We start from the raw sequence: 23,449 nt of genomic DNA on the forward strand, positions 1-23,449 counted from the left end.
CTGATGGATCGTATTTGTTAAATGCGCAGCTGATGATTCTTGAATTTCCGTCTCTGTTTGTAATTGATTTTATATGGCGCACATATATGCAGTTATATAATGTTATAATGGATGAGCGTAAGGGGAAGTATATGCCATGGTGCGTGCATTGATAAATTGCCGGTGAATGGGTAAAGATCTGTGTGTTATAACTATCGGAGCTGTCCCATGTGAATTGTCGCTGTCCCATATTCATTTATCGAAATATGTTCTGTAATCAATATTTGATGGCCGTCGTATGTATGTAATGGTGGGTTGCTGTTAATACTAACAGTGTAATGTTATAATGCAGCCGATGTATATGCGTTATAACGGTAAAGTGCTTGAATGTCGGTCGTATGTGTTAATTGCCGAAGCAGTGCGCTCTATTTACAAATCATGGCTGTCCGCGTGGTTTATTCTTCGGTGAAACTGTATTAGGGAGGAACGACAGTCACAGGTTATATCTTTGAATGTATCGGCGTTATACCTGCAATAAATATATATATAGAGCCGTCGCCGAGTAAATAGCCGTCGATTGGAGGGAGCAGAGAAAGAACTTCATGCGGAGGAGGTATGCTTATGTGTAATAGTCGTTTGAAATTTCATTGTATATATGCGCAGATGCGACTGGTGGTTATAAGACCCAATATATATATATCTATATATATATAGTAAATCGACAGCCTGCGCCGGGCGTAAGTTGAATTCTCCAATTCTCTATTCTCTGCGTATTATATGAATATTCGTGGGTTATACACTTGTTGTATGTTGCTTGCGGTGGAAGTTTAATGGTGTAACAATGTTTTATAAAACTGTTGATGCGATTTATGAACCATGACTGTCACATATATAGAGCTATGGTTGCGCAGGGAGGAGTAACGCTGTTTGATTAGCGTATACATATATAGCGTGGGAAAATATATATTAAATGGCGATCTATGGTGACCCTATGGTATGCGCATGACAAGGTTCTTTTAAGAGTTCATTAGAGGACATGTATGAATTGACCGAATATATATAAGGGAATATGTATACCTTTCTTATGATTGCGTATTAATGAATTCTTTTAAGGAGCGGTTTTGAAACTGATATAAAAGTCCGAAGTTTGAACAGCTGTATATGTATACAATTCCGAGATCAGAATTATATGTCTTCGCCATAGAGTAAAATCACATTTTTATCCATATGACTCAGGACTGGGAGCATGGCGTAGTATGGTTATTATGCTGGGTAACCGAATTGTGAAGATGCTGAATTGAAAAAAAACCTCCGCGCTGTTTTGTTAACAAACCTTCGAACTGTTTGTTGTTAAGATAAGATAGTGGCAGTCATATGGGTTCTGTTGTGGGTTGAAATGACCGTAAGGGCGCACATTTTTTTTTTTGAGTTGGGAATTGGACTTAATGCCAGCGTGGTTTTTATAATTTATCTTTAAGCGGACACTTGTGAGTGTTGAATGCATGGTTTGTATGCATGGAAGTTGTAAAAGATCCTGGTAGCTGTGGCCTAGGAGTGGCCTGGGCTGCATCAGTATTGGTCTGTAGTAGGCTCTTGATCTAGTCTAAAAACTGTATGCATATTCGTTGCACAGACAAGATTCCTTTGTGATTTAAAATACCAAAATGCATATATGTATACTCCAAGGAAAAGGAAAATGCCCAACCCATTTACTGATTACATTCACAGCCATACAAAACTCTGCGGAGAATATAACCACTGTAAATTATGAAGAGAAATTTAAACATTGTAATTCCATGAATTGCATAAATAGATCTTGACAAAACGAGAACAAAACAACGGAGTTTGGTCCAGAGCTAAAATTCTCAACATCCATAATAATCTGAAGACCCTAAAGTCGACAGGGACAAGTCACTCTAGACATGGAGATGTGTTTGGTAAGATATAACTAAACATATATACAATGAAAGTATTCGTTGGCTTCTAAACATATGTACAATAAAAGCATTCTATTATGTAGAGATGTAATTGAGAATGAGTAGCTAATCATATATGCATGATGGGCCATGGCATTGCAACACCAGTTAGTGTTTATTGTGGTGCCATATTGTGCGAGTTGTTCCTGCAATTGATGGCGCATTTGCCTGTGTGCATCCCTTTCATGGATGTGAATTGTTATCTTAAGTATTTTCCTTATTTTCTTTAACAACTTAATGGCTGGGCGCAAACGGTAAAGTGGCATTGATTGTTGTGGCAGGATCCTTGTCTGCATATCTTGTAACGTAAGTTCTTGTTGCTGAATTTCTTCGCAACACTCATACAACCTTCGTAGGTAGCATGTATTCATACCTGTTGCCATCCAAAAAGGAAACATTGTAAGTGACAATGAATATGTTTGACGATTTTGTTTGAATATTCAAAATAAATTAAACGATTCCAAACGAGTATAAAATCATATGAAACTAAATGTAATAGCAAGCAAATCTATGTGAAACTTCGTTATGTAGTGAGTGGTGTTTACCATGTGGGTAATTCTGGAAGACAGGTTGTACGATTGGCTAAAGTGTATTATCCTGAATAGATTTTGATGCAAGGAATGATTCCTCTTGCTGTCTACGCTTAAGATATGGATTCTTGTGCATTTGTGCAATGCGGGAGAATGGGAATGCTGGATTGATGTGTATGTCTGCTAGTGACCACACTCTTGAAATTGCAGTGAATGTTAGCCCTTGGCGTTCTCTAGTGTCGATGTCCACTGTTGCTTTGTCTAATGTCATTCCTTGTGACTTGTGTATCGTTAAAGCCCATGCCATTTGAAGTGGTATCTGACGGTGTGCACCCCTTGTGATGGGAGGAATGGGTACATATGTTGGGTGTGAAATGTCCCACGGTGTTCCTCTGTATTGTCGAAAGTCAACAACTACAAAGGATGGTAATGCTGGGGGCTTTGAGTCAATTGAATAAAATATTGAGATGACCTTCCCAAGCGCACCATTGACAAGGCCTGCATTTACCCATAAGTTGCTGGTGAGCATAACTTTTTGTTCTCTGCATAAGAGCACCTTTGCAGGCAGGTGCTCATCTTCTGTTGTAGTAGGAGTTTTCTACCTTTGTTGTTCCGCATAGCAAAGTGCTATTGGGATGTTCAATTTTTTGAGCATTTTCTTATTATGCAGGACAATTGCGTTGTTTGTTGCGAATAGGTGCATGGACTCGTCGAATGTGCATTTCTCTTCATGTGTAAGAGATGAACTTGTTCTTGACATTAGGTGTTGCCAATCTTCAAGTGTAGATATTCCATTCCTAAGATTTGCAAGTATTTGCCGGAAAGCAACTTGGGACGGGCTAGCTCCTTGTTGACGGAAAATAGTTGAAAGTGTTATGAATATGTCGAAGCTGCGCCAAAGTGCAGTGCCACGCGATGTCCCAGCGTATAAAGGAATGTCTTTTATAGGTGGTAGTTGGCCTAAATCTCCGACAAGGATAATTGAGCGATTACCAAATGGTGTATTCCGATGAAGAGGGAATGCCTCTCTTAGACGATCGTCAATGCGAGAAAGCATTTTTGGACCAATAAAGCTCATTTCATCAATGAGGATGTATTCTACATGACAGAGTTGCTCTTGCAGGTGTAGGAGCGGTTGGCCTTCGAGAGGATGCATTGTCTGGATAGGGATATGAAGGGCAAAGTGAATTGTGAGGGCATTTATGTTGAAAGCTGCAACGTCGGTTGGTGCAAGTAACAATAAAGGGTTTTTGTTGGCTGGCGAGTTTTCCACAAATGCTTGGTGCAGACATTTAATCAAATGGGATTTTCCTATGCCAGCTGTTCCTTGTACGATGATTTTGCGTGGGGATTTTGGCGAAGGGGTTTTGAAGTGTGAAAAAACAGTGGTGAAAGCTATGCTTTGGGTAGGGGATAATGTATGATCATGGGGAAGGTTGGAAAATGAATGATGTTGGTTTTGAATGGTTGAGCGGTTGAATTCAATGAAATTGATGGCAGTTTCTTACAAGGGGGGAGGGACAGTATTTTGTGACGAATTGTGGTTGACATCGAAGTTGCGGTAGCCAATCATGTCGAGGTCATCAACTGCAATATTGTAACCTGGGTGTAGTTGAGAGAGGATTTGCCATTCATTCATCTGCATGAAATCAGGGGGGGTGTGTGGGGTAGGTTGATCTTCAGTAGGTGGGCTTTGTGTGTTTTCGGGTTCTCGATGGACATGCCATGGTGTATATGCACCCTTTTTTTGTTCCCAGTGTGCAATAATTTCTGCATCAGTTGAACCGATATCATCAGGGAGTGTTCGGAAGGGGAAATACAAGAGTAATTCACTCCAGCAGAAGGTGGCATAAGAAGGATTAGTAGAGGAAGGAATGACATTGTAATGGGGCAAGACATGTACAATCACTGGGGGGAATATGTGTTTCCAGTGGTTTCTTCTCCGCTGGGCAGAATATGACCACGAGCGAGCAGCTTCAAGGAGGGGCAGTGGTTCTAGTGAGGCAGGCTTGTTCATATATGCAACGATAAAGTTTGGTGTCGAACCAGGATTTTCAGTATCTTGCGAAACACGTTTCAAAACAGCCCTGTTGACATTCAAAGAACGGAATGTACGGCTGCAAAGAGAGAGAGGTAGCTTTTGTAACATATGGCATATTTCTTGTGCACCAATGTCTCTATCTGCAATGGTTTCTGTAAGGAGTTTTCGGATGACACCACCAGTAGGTGCTTCTGGAAGGGCACTTTGTGATAGCCGCGATAGCATTTGACGGTAGCTCTCGGATCTTGTCTCCGCTTTTGTTGCATGCTTTGAAATATATTTCAATACAGCATGGCGAGAAAGGACTAGTTGGCAATCAACATTTGCTCTCCAAATATAGAGTAGATTGGCGTTGTGAATATTCAATCTTTCATCATTGCAAGCAGGGACGTAGGTTTTATGACCCTTACCATCAATGAAAAGTGAAGAAGTGGACTTCAATTCCCACGGTACTCCATATCGGCAGCTAAGCACATTGTCTTTCTTACGAAGACAAGAAGATTCATGACACTTTGTATGACGTTGAACGCAGTTGACGAGCTCTATGTAGTCTTCAAACTGATTGGACGCGAATATTGCTGCTGTGTCAAGGAGACACGGGTTATGAATTGTTGACTAGTGAAGCGGAATAGTTCGGTGTTCTGCCTGACGTGGATTCCAAGCAATTACGTAGTGGTCGAAATATTTCTGTGCATTAGCAACTTCTAATGCATTGTCCTAATCAAGTGTGTCCATGTATGGTGCCTTTTGTAACCAGAGGAAGCCATGTATGTGTGCGGATCCTCTATGTTGCCATTCGTATCTGAATATAACATGAAGGGTACATTTAGTTAATACATGTATATGCAATGTATAAAATTAATGTAGAGGGAAATGGATATTAAATAATACCTGCACCAGTAGTCGGTTGCATGGAGGCCTTTTTGAAGGATTTCTTCAAGGAAAATTGTAAATCTACAATGCATATATTGGGCTGTTAGATGTGGGTTTTTAATTATGTTTCGGATTTTCCATTGGAAGGGGTTGACTGAATTAGAAGGAACACTGGTGGGCATGATCGTGTGCAAGTCATGCCATTTAGTATAAGTTGCACTGAGAGTGAAGAAGAATGTTGGGCTTCCTATTTGCGTGATCATGTCAGTCAGCTCAGATCGGCGTTTGTTCCAAAAAGACCGTGTTCCTCGTAGAGCTGACCCGAACATCATTATTTTCTCTGGCAATCTTGAATCCGGAGAGCCATGAAGACACTGGCGTAGGTCTGATACCGTTGTTGGCAAGTTGTTCTCAATGTACTTCTTCACGAAAACACTGGTTGTTGCTTGGCTACGGTGGCGCATTAGAATGTTATAAAGATAGTAGCAGAATCTTGGGTGTTGGCCAAAGCGGTTATCATGGTAGTGCAACAAGTGCAAAGCATATTCATGCATTTCAACTTTTGTAAGTCTTGGTTGCATGATCATTGCGATGCCTGTAGGGAAGAGTGTGGGGAATGCCATGGCAAGGAGGCCGATGGTGTTGTATTCATTTATAACAGTTAAAGATATTGGAGGCCAATCGATAGAGCTTGTTGAACTTGAATGGGTCAAGTGAAAATAGTTACAAATATGGTCACGCTCAGTACATGAATTTGGGAGGACTGGAACGAAAGAAGAGGGTTGGATTTCTAATGGAGGTAGCATGACATCAGGTTTATAAGTGGAATCAGTAGTGGTTTGATGGGGTTCAAAAGAGGAGGTGGTTACACTGTGGAGAAGAGAAGAAATGTCTGTAGGGAGATTTGGCAGCGTAGAAATTGCAGATGAATTCAATTGAACATCACGGTAGTAAGGGTCATATTTTATTTTGTATTCAAGTGCTGCAAGGACACGTGATTTGCAAACGTAGAATTCGTAAGCCTTTTCAGATGGATTTTGCCTTTTCACAATGAGGATGTCTAAGTCAGAGAGCATCCGGGGTAAGTATTTGGCAATACTGGTGATATCTTGAGGGAAGCTAATTGTATGGCCACTATATTTGTATTGACCACCACGGGAATGAGTGACTTGTAGAATGGGGTTGACACGTGCGATGAGCATTTCTTCAACTTGTGTTAATTGGTGAAGGACACAGGGTTGTTCTCCAGGGTCCATGTTGTTTAGTTCAGAAAAACGATTGGTAGATTTAGATGATGCACAACGAAAACAAGAGAGTCTACCGTGGAAGAGCTTTGTTTTCATTCCTGGGTATGCTTCCTTGCATGTTGTGCAAACATGCAAGGTAGAAAGTCCATCAATCCTTTCTCGAAAGCGACGGTGTTCTTCGTTAAGGGGAGGGTTATATTGGATATGATGAACGTGTGGTGGGTTGGTTTGTATAGGTGGGAGAGCATTTGAGGTGGGAAGGGATGTAGAGGAAGTAGTAGGGTTGTTGTGGTGTTCATAAAGTAGTCGACATCGTGCATTTATTCGATCCTCTTGTTGTGCATAAAGAATACGCCGCCGCTTGTTTTTGGCCGCAATTTGATTGTTTGGTGGCATATCTAAACAAGTACAAGTAATAGTTGTTAGTTTTCATAAACAAGTAGTGCATGTTTGGTATCTCATTTTATTGGGTGCACATCCATTGTGAAATTAAAACATTACATTTTGAACATAGATTTAATTTAATTTTTTTTTTCAACATCGGTGAAGGTAGGTAGATTAGGTAGAAGGGAAAACATGCAACTAAGAATGCTATGAAATCATATGTTATTTCAGCATCTATCATTGAGAGGAGAGAAACAAGATTAAAAATATTTCGTTCCCTTCTTCTTCAAATTTTTTTTGTTTGACATGTTTGAGCGATAAAATGAATAGCTTAGCAAGCAAGGGATCAATGTATAGCATGTAGACAACGAACGAGAAAAATATGTAGTGACTCTTTACAAATGTTGATATCTATATTATGTAAAATGTAAATGGCAAACATACATATGTTGGAATGGCTAGAAGAGAGTATTTGCACTGAAAACTACAGGTTGCATCATAATAACATGGGTGTGTAATTTACAAAGATGAGACAATTAGTTGTGTGGAAATGTTTGTTTATGTACAAACAGGCGTGGTAGATGAAGCCCTAAGAAAAAGTTAAAAGGCGGCGAACAATAGGTTGTTTTGAAGCGGACATTGCTTGAATGTCAGTGAGTGCTTCCTTGCATGCAGAGGCATATTGAATTTCTTCTGAATTGATCAGTATTGGTTGCAAGCGTTGAACACCATTGAAGTAATCTGTTTTAATGGAAAGTTTTAGCTAGAAGCGGTGCCCTGAAATCCGGCCACAAATTTCCTGTAGATCAGTTGGTTCAATAGAAAGTAGGAATAGGTCTTTTGCTGTGATGCCCATGAGCTCGTTCCCTGCATCATTGAAAACTGTGACGTTCTATAGATTCCCGGTGTGGTCATGTAGCTCAATTTTAAGTTTGTAACGGTAGTCACATTCTGGGAAGTCACCGTTACATTTTGTACAATGCCAAAGATTGTTAGAATGCTCCACAACCTTCTTCATGCATTGTTTTCCATTGAAATCTAATGGACATGCTAGAAAGTAGAAGGCGTCCATATGAAGAGCAGTAATTGTTGCTCGAACTGAAACCCAGATTGCTTTATCAGAGGGCTTCATGCCAGCAATTTCATGAAACATCTTTCGTGGCAGGGCACGTTTCGAAGCAACACCATAGTTTCTACTCAAAGATGGAGAAGAAGAGTTATAGCCGATTTCACGGAACCATGCATGTAATTGGTGAGTTTCTTCAACTTGTGCATTTATTGTGAGAGTGCTCGTTGGTATCGTCCCTATTGTGGTGCCATTAAATTCAGACACGCGACCTCCTTTGATTTCAAGAATTGGTGGGTTGTCGAAAGAGTAGAATTCAGAAAGATTATGTCCTATATAGTCATAGTGGTCTCCCCATAATGTTACATCAATGCTAAAACCCGAATTGTCCTTTAGTATGAGTGTTTTCCTTAATGTTTCACTTCCATCTTTTCGTCGAATTGTTGATGCAGGTGACGTGGAGGTAACAACACCAATGACATCCACATTTGTATTTGGATTTGCACTTTTTACTTCAGCAATAGTCTTGAAGTGAAAGCTCTGGTAAGGAAACGTTGGATCATCTATAGGACATGGATTGATAGTGGAAGCAACAAACAAGTAAATCTCCCATTTGTTCTTGAGGTGGTTGTAGTTTGGATTTGCTTCTCTCACTGTGCCATTTGAGACAATGTATAGTTGCCCAACCTGAATTAGATTGTAAAGAGATTCGGCCAGTTCAGCAAATGCAAAAAGGTGGATCTCTTCCTTATCACGGTTGATAAGGTCAAATCCGAAAACTTTTCTTGAGCCTCGCACATTTTTGTACGCCTTCAATGATGTCTTTGCAGATGCCCTACCTTGGATTGACCAATATTTTCGGTAAGGGTTGAGTGCCATGAATGGAATTGTTGTAGTTGTTGTCGTAGTCGGTGGAGTAACTACAGAGGGCAAGGTATCTTCAGCTGACGAAGAGCTAAATTGGGCTGAACCCGCCTGTGCATGTTGCAGCATCGATGTGTCCTTCATCAACGCTGTTGTGCGCTTCACAACTTCAAGCTCAACGACTCGGATGGACCTTATGTAAACAAGTAAGAAATGAATTAATGAAGATTCCATTTTCCTTCTTTTGATACAAAAAACGTCTAGGCGGGCAAAAGTAAAAGAGGGTGATTTCAAATGGTGGGCCTTACGAGGAGTTTTGGAGCATTGTGCAAGCTGCTTTTTTAAGCAGAATTATTGAGCCAATTTGGATGTCTCCAGAGACAACTTGTGGGCCATATGCGGATGGTAGCAAAGTCTTATGTTGATGTGTTCCATCAGATAGAGTAATGTGGAAGTGCGAGGATGTTGTTTTCAATGAGGTAACGGAACCAACATCGATTATCTATAGTGGTTGAATCTCGGTGTAACCATTCAGCAATAGAGGAATGGCATTCGTTGTCAAGGTTGTCTCCATAATAGAACAAGAGGTTTCTTTTTCCCGTGATAGGAGTACCTGCAATTCATCAATTTCACCACAATACAAAATTCTAGTCAAAGAAGATGTGACATGAATGCGGAATCTAATCTAACAAGGCTAACTGTTGATGGTGAAACAATAATAAGGGCACAACCTACACGGGGAGGAGAATAACCTCTCATATTAACCACCCAAGGTAGTCCACGTTAACAAAATGCTTGTTATTTGATTCAGGGACAAGCTACATATTGTTCAAATTCAGAAGCACCTCAAGCGGCTCAAAGATGCTTATAGTCTTACAGTACCGTCAAAACATCAATGAAATAGGAACATTTCCCAGCCAATCCTAATACTGATCCTACACATTAAGAGATGTGGTTCAATCGAGGCATTTGCCATGTATTTCGCTCACTTAATTTACCCTTTGCAGACCCTTCTAAAAGGCTGACTGGACTCCATATGGCTTTGTAATAATTTATGATATATTAACTATTCTGTGAACAAGGCACAATTTTTTTTTCTTTAATATGCTATATTCGGGTGTACTCACTGTGCTTGTGCATTTCTGCACATTTTAGGGATGTTGAATAGCAGCCATTGCATATAGCGAACACGCTATTCAAACACCATGTATAGCTATTGAATCTGAAAGTTCACACATTCCTTCAGTCCAGGCATATAGAAGAACTATCTGGGGCCAAGCTCATGTTTGTAATAAGAGCTATCTGGGTCCTCCCTCTTGTCAGAAATAGGACCCTGAAAACAGCGGCTAGACCATAAAAACCATCAGATTCCATCAGTCACACAACAGTGTCCAGATTGCAGACTATCATGGGCAGTTTCTATTTATTTGCAGCCTGACCAACCCATCTAAATGCAGCGATCTGGAAAAGAGGAGTAATTCAATTCCCATTTTCTTTTTGTACAAAGTTAAAAAGAGGCAAATGGAGTATGATGTGAAAGGGGAAAGAATGTGGGCAGTTTCAATATAATTTTAGCCTTACCAACCCATGTAATTTCATGACCTGAAAGGAAGGGCTTTGAATGACCTCACCTCCTACCTATCCTTAGGTGTGGACAATCAAAATTTGCTCTAAAAATGTGTGCTCACACCATGTTTTGTCTACTGGTATTGTTAGTATGTCAGTTTCTTACGCACCACACATGCAGAATTCAGAGTAGAATGACATATGTTGAAGAGAAATAGGGAGGAGCCTCAGCCCAATAAATAGATAGATCATGAGAACTTGCCCCTACTACGGACTGTGTTCTCCTTGGAAACCAGCAGATGTTGATGTTGGAGACATGTTCACCACAGAGGAAATTAGGGGTGAGTGCTTAACAATAGGGCTGACACAACAGGTGTTACAGTCCCTGCCTTCCAAATTTCAGAGGTAAACTCTCTATGTATACATAAAGTTGGTTGGGTGAAGCTACATATTTATTGGAATCCAGTTTGTTTCCACAAGGTTCTGCTATATGGCTGCATGCTGGAAACCATGGCTGAAGTAATGTTGGGCTGCATTTTTACAACTAATTATGCACACACTTACCATTCTATGAACAGTGCATGATGTCTATAGCATACAGAGCGTAAGTGAATAGAAGGATGTTGCATTAGATGTCACGCTAGCAGATGGATTGTCTTGACTCTACTAGTTGTGGAAGCGAAGGTTACAACTCATTTGGTGGTGGTTATTGCTAAGGTGACAACCCTTAACAGGGACATTGATGGTGCAGGGTCTTATGTTGAAGGGCATGGTGATACTATACTCCTTTCAAGTGTAATACACCCTAGAAAGGAGGGAAGTGCGTGAGGTTGGCAAAAGAAAGGACGTATTCTTTTTCAGGCATTCCTTCCTTGAATGAGGAGAATCTGGTTTATGGTCACCAAAGGCTGGCAATGATAGAGGACCATATTTGTATTTCCAGCGACTAACAAGCACCAGATACTTTGATAGAAGTGCCACTACTTATCATGAGAGGCTGCTAGCGTAGAGTATATATTCTGAAAATGATCTAGTTTCTCAATATGATTATTGGATACTTTGCTTCATCTAATACAGTGGCATGGGCAAGTTGTGCTTTAACTGCTGTAGATTTTCTACATTGTTGGATAGATCAAGGTATATGAGGGCATGTTGTTGAAGGAAACTCGTGTTGCAGAAGGTATGTTGTTGAAGGAAGTTCTTAGCTCTGAAGTACAATAACTCCAAATAAAATTAAAATGAAAGTGAGAGCATTTTTTTGGTATGCCAGAGCAATTTGTCTTCTGATCTGTATGCCAGCCATTTGCACAATATTATTCAGCCTAAATTTGCTTTCCCGTGGGTAGCAATGCTGAAAAGTTGACAAGTTTCACCTTTACAATGCTAGAATTATCTTTATGCAGGAATTCCAGGGATTTTATAACAGTTTTGAAGGTTAGGTGCTGAACGTTACCTCTTTATTTGGTGCTCTCAATGGAACGGCTCATGTCTACCCAGATGGAATGCAGTGAGCTTCCCAGAAATTGTTTGATTGTTTGTTTTATGATTTCTTTTCAGAGTATCCTTGTTTTTGATTTGGAATTTCAGATTCCCAAACTATGAGAACACTATCCTAACAATACTTGATCATACAACTCAAAAAAAATGAAAATAATGTTCATGGTGCCACTCAAGCACCAGATACTTTGATAGAAGTGCCACTACTTATCATGAGAGGCTACTAGCGTAGAGTATATATTCTGAAAATGATCTAGTTTCTCAATATGTTTATTGGATACTTTGCTTCATCTAATACAGTGGCATGGGCAAGTTGTGCTTTAACTGCTATATATTTTCTACATTACTGGATAGATCAAGGTATATGGGGGCATGTTGTTGAAGGAAACTCGTGTTGCAGAAGGTATGTCGTTGAAGGAAGTTCTTAGCTCTGAAGTACAATAACTCCAAATAAAATTAAAATGAAAGTGAGAGCATTTTTTTGGTATGCCAGAGCAATTTGTCTTCTGATCTGTATGCCAGCCATTTGCACAATAGTATTCAGCCTAAATTTGCTTTCCCGTGGGTAGCAATGCTAAAAAGTTGACAAGTTTCACCTTTACAATGCTAGAATTATCTTTATGCAGGAATTCCAGGGATTTTATAACAGTTTTGAAGGTTAGGTGCTGAATGTTACCTCTTTATCTGGTGCTCTCAATGGAACAGCTCATGTCTACTCGGATGGAATGCAGTGAGCTTCCCAGAAATTGTTTGATTGTTTGTTTTATGATTTCTTTTCAGAGTATCCTTGTTTTTGATTTGGAATTTCAGATTCCCAAACTATGAGAACACTAACCTAACAATACTTGATCATACAACTCAAAAAAATGAAAATAATGTTCATGGTGCCACTCAAGTAGTCCCTGCCACAGGTATGCAATGTGATGCACACTTGGCTCACCCCTTCAATGCTTTTTGTGTTATTCAATTTGGTCATTGGGACTATTGCAGACACCTCTAGCAGAGGTCCCACCAATGGCAATAATAATAAGAAGAAAGCTGGCAATATGCGTAGGACTACATTTGATAAACATGGACAGAATTTTGAAGAAGAAGAAGAGGAGCTGCAATTTAGGCCTCCACTGGTTGAGCCTTCAAGGCCGAAAAAACATAAATTTCCTAAGGGTAAGGCTCCAAACCCACCAGTTTTTTCACAAAAAACCCATCGTTTGTCTCCCCAGCTTGAGTCTTCAAATCCTCCAGAGTTTCTGAGAAAAACCCATCAATTTTCTCCTCCGATTGATCCTCCATTTCCGCCTCAGTTTTCAAGAAAAACCCATGATTTTTCCCCCCTGGTTGAGCCAACCCAAAGCTTTTCTCATGTGGGAATGAACAAATCTAAAGTGGCCGCATCCAACGTCTTGGAAGTTCCTCATAATGAAGATATGCCCAACTGTGTTAGGACTGGAGATGGCACAAACCCAGATGGCCTATCCACGAACGAACTGAATGCAATGGCTAAAAATTTTATTCATAATTTCAAGCAGCAGCTCATGTTACAGAGGATTCAATCCCGCAACGAAAGGAGGGGCAAATAGCCCAGCCCCATGGAAGGCCTTGGGCTATATCATTGTACTTGGAAATTTTAGGCCGATTGCTTTAAATCATTATATTTTTCGATTACGAAGAGAGATCCCAGTTAAGAAGATACGTATTGGGATAACGCAGGTCCGGGGATAACCATAGAGTCCCGGTAAGTCTCAGGACAATCTCACAGTAGAATAGTGAAATAGGTCTCGGTAGGTATAGGAAATGGACCCGGGCTTCTGAGAATACAAGCAGTGAAAATTAAACAGGACTGAGAGAGCTTGAAAATTAAACAGGACTGAGAGAGACGATGACCTGACCTGGAAGAAATGATGTTGTGCAGATGTTTTCTAAACAACAGCTCCGGCTCACGATTTCCAGCTCCGATACCCGTTCGTGAGATTGTCAAACCAGGCTCCTCTGTCAGTTTGAACAGTGCTATACTCTGTGAGATTGATCGAAGAAGGCTGCCGGTAGTTTGATCCAAGAAGGCTCCCGGTCATGGAAGCACGGAAACCGCAGAACAGTTGATTGTGCATCGCAGAACAGCTGTGCACCGCAAAACAGGGACCGCATAACTGGGTAGCTGCCAAACGGACAGAAGGTACCATAACACAATGCGCCATTACTACTGGAGCTTAAGAATGCATAAGCTGCGGAAGAGAACTGCACGAATTTAGCCGCAGAACTGCCTTCATGAATATCCATGAATACACGACGCCGCTCCCTTGCAGAACTATGCGGTTATGCCCGCTCTATTTCAACGCCACGTGTTAGCGCGAGATTATAGAACTCCCAGTTGTGCCGCTCTATTCCGACGCCACGTGTCAGCATGAGAAACAAAGGGACGACGAAAGTCCCTTTCAAAGGAAGGCCTATCGGCCTAATTAAAGTTTTATAAATTATTTTGTCAATAAATTTCAAAATTTTGATGCACTATAATTCCTACCTCTACTTCTAATTAGTTGATTCTCTTTGCACAAAACTTTTCACATAATGAAGATTCTTTGCACATGTATTTATTCTTCTCATGAGTTTCTTCCGAATATCCACCTTCGTAGAGTTCCACGCAAGCTTCCTCCGAATAGCTACAGAGCTCCACACATGCATTTGTTTTCCACACACACTCCTTACACACAGCTACCTCTCTACTCAACGACGCCTTTTGGTCAGTTGTTGACAGTCAAAGTTGTTATTATTTGATGTGGGTCCCAGATGTCATGGGGAAAAAAAATTGTATGTGTGGAGGGATGGTGTGTGGAGCAAGGAACATAAACCTTTGCACTCACACACCTCTAAATAAGCAAAGGTGCTCTCATGCCACGTCATCAAACATGGCAATGTCATTAGATCTGCTTTTCGAACTGGAGAAAGAGAGGCAAAACATTCTAAATCATTCTCGCACAGATAGTCACACAAGAATTGTATCAATTCTCGCATCATTGTGCAAAAGCTTTGAAATTAGGCACATGTGCGAAAATGCGGAGGAAGCTTTCAATCTTTCATTGTTCGGATCTCCACACTCCGCACTAAAGGTTTTTATTGTTAATATTTTAATATTAAACTATTATTGGTAATATTTTAATTTAAATAATGCATATCTATGTATTTTGAATCACTAGTCAATTGAGTAAAGGTTGTGCGGAGTCCGAACAAATTTTTGTACGGTGAAATCTCTTCGCACAATCAAATATTTTTGCACAAAACTCTTAGCATAAGCATTGTAAGATTTTTTTATGGTTATTTTTGTGAAATTAGGCATTGGATATAGCTTTGAAGCTTTCATTGTGCAGGTTTTCGCACTCAACACTAAAGGTTTTGTTAATTGATTAATTAAATGTTATGCTCTCATAATGAAAGATGTACATCATTTTTGTAAGAGGCAAATGTGAAATATCATTAAATTACTAATTAAAGTTTTATAGTTCCTTTTATAATACAAAAACGTGATTCTCTTTTCTTAACTAAAGAAACAAAGACAAAAAGTCTTGGATAATTCTCATGTACATAGCCGCACAACGAAACATAATAATATTAATTGGAGATTTGTTCAGCCCCCTATGTAAAGAACTTGAAATTGTATCAATTCCCGCATCATTGAGCAGGAGCTTTGAAATTTGGCACAAGTGCGAAAGTTCGAAGGAAGCATTCACACTTTCATTGTGTTGATCCCAGCACTCCGTGCAATATTTCATTGCTAATAGTTTAGTATTAAATAATTCATGTATGTCATTTGCAATAACGTCGAGAGAAGCGGTGGACCCATACAATATTATTGGTAATATTTTAGCATATCTTTGTATTACGAATATCACTAGTCAATTGAGTAAAGGTTGTGTAGAGTGCAAATAAAATTTTGTACAATGAAAACTCTTTTGAATAAGCATTGTAAGCTTTGTTTATTGTTATTTTTGTGAAATTAAGGATATGACAATGCCCATTGTGTGAAGGAAGCTTTCAATCTTTAATTATGTAGGCTTTCGCACTCCGCACTAAAGGCTTTGCTAATTAATTGATTAAAGGTTATGTTCTCATAATGAAAGATGTACTTTTATGTAAGAGGCAAATGTGAAATTTCATTAGATTTTGAATTGAAGTTTTAAAGTTCTTTTTGCACCTTACGTTTTCTCGCACATATCGTGCATAACTAAATCTATAAAAGACACAATATTATTAAAGGCAATATTATTGGTAATACCTTATTAATAAATAATTAATATCTTCGTATTCTGAATATATTTAGTCAATTTGTGGCAAAGACAAAGGCTTAAAATCAAGGAAAGTTAGATTGATCATATATTTAGATTGCTAGAGTGACTTTGCAAGCACAAACTTGGGGATTAGAGCCATAATTTGTTAAGTTTATTAGGTGATCAGAACTCACATTATATTAAATTCTTTGCACAAGCATTTGTTGTTGAGAAATGGCAACAAGAAATTCCAATTTAATTTGTCCTTGAATTAAACTGAGAATTAAAATCGAATTCTATTCTCATAACAACTTGTAAAATATTTAATTAGCTTCGGAATTTCGAGTTGGAAGTCTTTCTGAAGTCATGTATATGTTCTCCCTAAGATTTAGGGGTCCAGTATGAGTTCAAATTGAGTTGGAAATTAGATCACTCAGTTTACTGAGTTAAGTTCAATTAAATTAGTTCTAAATTGTTTTTGGAACTAATAGAGGACTAACAGTCAGTTGGTACACTAGTGCTACTCCAGTTAATTGAAGACTCCTTCGTGAGAAACTCAAGCATGTCAGTTTAGAGAAAGACCCATTTGAGACTAGAGTGCAGGGACAATGTATTATCAGTGGTATTATTTACTGGAGTGTAAATATCATGCATGCATCAGAGATTGATCCTATGTTTGGATTGCGCAGTTTTGGAAGCATGAATTCCTCTAAATACGACATATTCATCCTAGGAATTACACGAGATTAGGGGCTTGGAGAGCTACAGAATTGGCTAAGTGTTGGCCAAGAGCTAGCTTGTGAGCCGAGAGAGTTGAGCATACAAATAACGGGGTTTTGAGCAGTGGCTTTCCCTAGATACATCTTGTATTATGTTCCATTGATTTATCTTCTTCTTGTTCATATTGTTTTCATCGATCTATTGGCTTCCGCTGGTTGAAAGTAGAAGTAGATTCTTGTCTTTTGCTTTAGTACATTGCATGAGCTTGTGAATCTACAGGATTTTCTACATGGTATCGGAGCTGAGAACAATATACTAGAGGAGATTTCGATTTTTTGAGCTTTGGGTTACATGTAAAATTCAAATTTGCAATACATACTTCAGAAGCGACAGATGGCGTTCTACGGTTTACGGCTCAAGTATGCCTTGGAAGGCAATGCAAATTTTATAGCCTGGAGGGACAAAATGGAGGTTGTGCTGGAGGATAATGGCTTTAAGGAATTCGTTGATCAATAATTCCTAAGCCAACAACATCGAATCCACAGAATTTGGTCGAATGGAAGAAGTGTGTGGCGAAGGTGAGGCGGATAATCCTTGAGGGAGTTCGAGACCACATTGTCTCGAGTCTCCATGGCAAGGAAACTCCGCATGCTATGTGGAAAGCATTAACAAACTTGTATCAGAACAACAGTGACCAAAGGAAATTGGCATTGAAGGACAAACTTCGAAAAATCAAAATGTAGAAAGGTGAAACTATTCCAAAATACTTAACCAAGTCCACTCAATGTTGTGATGAACTTGTAAGTGTTGGAATCATGGTTGTCGAGGATGACATGGTGAGTCTTGCTCTTCTAGGACTCCCAAAGAGTTGGCATAGGTATTAGGACTCTGTCAATGGTTGGGAGAAGCTTCCAGATTGGGAACGACTATGGTCGGATTTGATGCAAGAGGAGATCAGGAGGAACACCAGGGATGGCTCTTCATCAAAGACTGATGATGAAAAGAATTGTACCTTAGCGATTAAGGCGAAGAAGGGGAAAGGGAAAGATTCCCATTCCAAATCGAGTTCTTATCATGGAGGTAAGAAGAAAGACATGACGAAAGTGAAATACTTTCACTGTCATTGTCTAGGCCATTTTTCTACAAATTGTCCACTTAAGAAGTCTAAGAAGAAGCCCTAAGGAGGAGCGGTGTGTGAGGCTTTGGCCTCTCAATTCGAATTGGACTTTTCCCTCATTTCATGCATGGTGTCATCAATGATGGGAAGTGTATGGTACTTAGACAATGGAGCTTCATTCCACATGACTGGCGACAAAGAGTTATTTAGTGACCTGGAGGAGAAAGATCTCCAAATGCATATCGAGATGGGTGATGACGAGAAGTATAGTGTTACTGGATTGGGCACGATTACTTTTCAGAGGGAGCATGGGGCTCCACTCACCTTGAAGAATGTTATGTATGTGCCTGGGCTGAAGAAGAACTTGGTATCTGTTGCCATGCTTGAGGATAGAGGCTATGATGTGATCTTCTCGAAAGGAAAGGTGTTCCTTCGACACATAGCCACGGGTCAAGTAAAGAAGATAGGGATTTAGGTGAAGAATCTCTATAAGCTGGAGGTAGAGGAGTGTGCTGCTTTGAGCACAAAATAAGAAAGGATGCAGAGCCGAGACGTTGGCGAGTTATGGCACAAGTAATTGGGCCACTTGCATCATGGGGCTTTGAAGATATTGCAGCATATCTCTACCGGTCTTCCCAAAGGTACACTTGAGCAAGTTGATACATGCAAGAGGTGTACTTTAGGAAAATACGCCAAGTCTTCCTTTCACGACAAAGACTGTCGAGCAGAGGCTATTCTAGAGCAAGTCCATTCAGATGTTTGTGGAGAATTTTCGACAACATCCACGACCAAACACAGGTATTATGTTATATTTGTTGATGACTATTCTCGTAAATGTTGGATATACTTCACGTAGAAAAAGGATCAAACTTTCACAAAGTTTTGTGAGTTTAAATCATTGGTGGAGAAAGAGTCGGGCAAGAAGGTTAAAGCTCTATGGAGTGATAACGGTGGTGAGTATGTCTCAAACGAGTTTAAGAACTTCTGTGCAGCGGAAGGGATTAAACGGGAGTTGACGACACCCCATAACCCTCAGCAGAATGGGGTGGTTGAGAGGAAGAACAGAAGCATAGTAGGGGCAGCGAAGGCGATGTTGCATGATCAGGGCCTACCACTACACTTGTGGGTTGAGGCATGCAACACAACGGTTTATGTCCAAAACCACAGCCCACATCAGATACTTGACATGAAGACATCAGAGGAGGCTTATTCCAATAAGAGGCCAGATGTTGGTCACTTCAGGATTTTTGGGTCATCGATATATTGTCATGTGACTAAAGATGCATGGAAGAGGCTTGAGCCGATAGCAGAGTTGGGGATATTTGTGGGGTACACTGATACACCTCACAACTATTGGGTGTACTTGCTGACCAACAAGATGACAGTGGTTCATAGGGATGTCAGATTTGATGAGGAGAAGCCCATGCGAGTTTCCCTTGAGAGAGAGACTGATCTACATATGGATGAGGAGCTTTTAGCTCTTAAGGTTGAGGAGCCTCAGATTTATGTGGATCAGCACATGCAGAGGATCTAGGAGTGGAGACATCCACTCAGGCAGAGTCTTCCATAGAGGGAAGAAAGTGCACCAGAGAGGCTGACAGATTGTTGGATGATGCACGGGAGAATGTGGGAGCACCCACTTCTCAGCGCAGGCAGAGGAGGTCACCTGAGAGGTACACTGGATACATGGCTCTTATGGGTGAATGTGTTGTGACAGATCCATCTTCCTTTAAGGAAGTAGTGTAGCAGCCGGTTTGGGTTGATGCCATGGTGGAGGAGTATGACTCCATACTTCGTAACAATGTTTGGGATGTGGTCCCTGTTGAAGGAAATGTAACTAGGCTAGGTCTTCATAAATATAATTTTGATATTTGTACTTATTCAATAAAAGAGTAATTACTTTGATATTATTTGTCAATGAGTTTCTTGCTCATTGAAAATAGGTCAAGCGCATTTTGAAGTGCTTCTAGAGAGTCAAAGTCAAAATGTAATTATGATAAGACCCTTTGAGGGCATGTTATATTATGTATGTCAATGTAGAAGGTCATGGAAACCCCTCCAAGATAAGTAAAATATCTCCTAGTATCAACGAAGTCTCCAAGCAACAAAACGATCGATAAAAGATGAATTTTAGTGTAACTGTCATGTCGGCCTAGAGGATAGTCAAGTCGGCCTAAAGAGGAGGGACAAACCTCTATTTATAGAGTTTGTCCACTCCTCATACAATGCACAACCAAGTTTTGAAATCCTCAAGCAAAAGAGGATGAAGTAAGACAAGGACAAGCCAGGGAAAAGGGTTACAAGGACAACGTGATAAGGAGATAGAATAGCGAGGGTAAGAAGACAGTTTCCAGGTGAGCTACAACCACACGTGTGAGGTTCAAGAAGGCCTACTTGTGGCCATAGTAGTAGGAAAATAAATATCATTATATATCACTATTTTGGGTGCAAACTAGGCCTACAAGGCCTCTCTCTCCAACGAAGAAGGAAGGAAAAGAAAGCGAGGAAAAAGAAGATTGTTTTAGGGTTTTGTCCACACGTGCAGCAAGGAAAGCTTTGTGGATTTGACAGCAGTTGTAGACAGCAACAGGAAAAGCCTTTTTTAGATGTGCGTCTAGGTCTACAAGGTATCCAAACAAAGGAAAAGAATGTTATCTCTATAACAAATCAAATAAGCCCTAATGTTCTAGGGTTTTCTAACTCATATAAGCAGCAGAAGAAGGACAAAGTGCTAAGGATCATGTGTCGAAAATTATAGTGCTGAAAGAGGAAGGATTTGAATTATGCTTGGAGGATATCCTAGTCAAGGGTCTAGGGTTTCGCAGTTGTTCAAATAAGAAGCTTTAATAAGAGAAAACTTACAAATGGTTTTCCTCTCAAGAGTGGAGAGGTTTTGTCCCTGTCAGAGAGCTAAACTTTATGTTCTTGTTATATTGTTTTGATAGCAGTTTGATGAAGTGCACATATAAGCAATAATAATAAGAAGAAGAAGTATAAGTTAACAATAAAAGTAAAAAGACTCCACAAATTGTTATCAAGTAACGAAGAATCATCACAACACTATTTTGCCCTAGATTCTTCAACATGGTATCAGAGCGTAGGTGACACATCAAGGAAAGGGCAACTCAAGAACACCCATCAAAAGAAGCATCTACAAAGTTGAAGCATTAAGTATATAAGTCTCAACCACTTCAAGTACAAGAAGAGTCTACGATCCATCATTCACTGAGGAGGTCTACAAAGCTAGAAGAAGAGCCTTACATAAAGACACCTACAAAGAAGAGCATATTGGAGCAGGACCTACATCAAGCTACAAGTCATCAAGAAAATCCACTTGAAGAGCATCAAGATCCAGGGAAGACAAGCCACCAAGCCTTCAAGGAGGAAGCAATCCCATTACATCTCAAAATCTATCAAGTAAGTACATGTCCCCTTTTGAATATACATCAATTTATTTTTGCAAGGAAAGCAATAAATTGGTAGGTACCAATAACTTTCTTGCATGGAAGGAGAGGATTGATCTACTTCTAAAGGAAAATGAACTCCTAGAGCATGTCAAAGGGAATATCACTATCCCTGCTAAAGAGCAGAGTCAAGCCTTAGCCAAGTACAATAAGGATGAGACAAGAGCTCAAAGGATTTTGATAGAATCAATCAAAGACTCTCTCTTTCCCTATGTCTCCAAGTTTGAAACATCGAAAGAAACTTATGATAAGCTAGTAGAGCTATTCTCGGTATCCACCACCGAAGAAGTAATACCTTTGATGAATGAATTATACAAGATGAAGATAACTAAGGAAGGAATAACTCCCTACTTCATGAAAATGTTTGAAATGAGAGGTCAACTTCAAGAGCTTGGGGAAGTCATGTCTGACAAAGAGATGACAATTGTTGTACTCAATGCTCTACCTTAGGAGAGGGGAAACTTCACATCTAGCATTTATGCCAAGAAGGAAGCAACCAATTCCAGTAAATGTGGTCTCTATGTCGAATAGAGGAAACCAGACTTAAGGCAAAAGAAGATGTGGGATCAAAGGAGCAAGCATTTTCTACCATGGCCAAAAGAAAGGGTAAATTTGACAATTTTGGTCCACAGAGAACAAACAACAAAGACATGTCCAAGATCCAATGTTTTGGATGCCAAGAATATGGACACTACAAAAGGAATCGTCCTAAGCTTAAGGAGGACAACAATAACAAAAGGAAGAGGGAAGAAGCTCACATAACTCAAGAGATTAAAGAAGAAGGAAAGAAGCAAAAGAAGGAAGATCCTCTGGATCTCTACTATGACTAGGTCAAACTCTTTACTTCTAAACTTCTTTCAAAGTTTTGAGTAGAATAGGAGCATGTAGGAATAAATTAAATTGCATGGCTAGAATCACCCTCTATAATATAACAACATAATGTACATAGAGTTCTAGACACTCATGTAGATGTAGCATTCGTGATAAGAACAAAAATGCATAAGTAGAAATATCTTCTAGAATATAGGAGCATGGCAGATATAGCTCAAGATATCGATATAGAAGAAGCATACCTAGTATAGGACCTCATACACGATGAAAGAAAATTGATCATGATAAGAATCTTAGAAGACCTACTTCATCAAAAGAAAGGAAACATTTGCAAGGCAAGGATCTTTAAGATCCTATGATGGAATCTTCAAAAGAAGGTTCATGAACCAAGGCAAATGTCTCATTGGGAATCCCATTCATGGGATTCAAGAAAAGGGATGATATGCAGGGAAGCTAAGATGAAGCAAGAAGGACCACACCAAGGTCAATCAAATGAAGCAAGGATGATCAAAGGAGAATCAAGATGATGTATGCATGCATCAAAGTTTAAGTCATGTTATCATTTGTATATTATTGAGTCATGGGTATAGTTCTATAACATGATCAAGCATGAAAGAATCTCTTTCACTAAGGACATGCTTGAAGGAATGCACTACAATGCGATGAAGGTCAACAAAAGAATATGCTCACATAAGAAGCATAAGATTTTTGACTAAGAAGCGAGAAGAAATGTTGACAAGTCTAAAAAGCAAGCAATAAAGGAATGCTCTCATAAGAAGCATTAGATGGTTGACCCATCTATCTAAGGAGAAACAAATGAAGAAAAGAGAACAAGCATGTGAAGAACACCATGATCACCGAGAATCACTATCTGACAAAGACCTTGAAGATATCTCCTGAAAGAAGGTTGGACAACTCTGATAAAGAAAATACCCTTGACACCTATGAAGGCCTTGGAGATACAAAAGGTGCAGATAATTGATTCTACTCTACAGAGATGTCATGATGAATAAGCCATCCAACAAAAGAAAAAGCAAT

The 23,449-nt window shown here is 39.7% G+C and overlaps 1 pseudogene; it reads left to right on the top strand.

Moving 5' to 3' along the window:
* Window positions 1-12,904: 12,904 nt before the first annotated feature.
* On the top strand, window positions 12,905-13,600 carry LOC149266108 (uncharacterized; annotated as a pseudogene).
* The last annotated feature ends 9,849 nt before the right edge of the window (window positions 13,601-23,449 follow it).

This window comes from Pinus tabuliformis, chromosome 6, assembly GCF_031772625.1.
Source record: "Pinus tabuliformis cultivar Carrire ecotype Pingquan chromosome 6, CPIR1, whole genome shotgun sequence".
Classification (NCBI taxonomy): Eukaryota; Viridiplantae; Streptophyta; class Pinopsida; order Pinales; family Pinaceae; genus Pinus; species Pinus tabuliformis.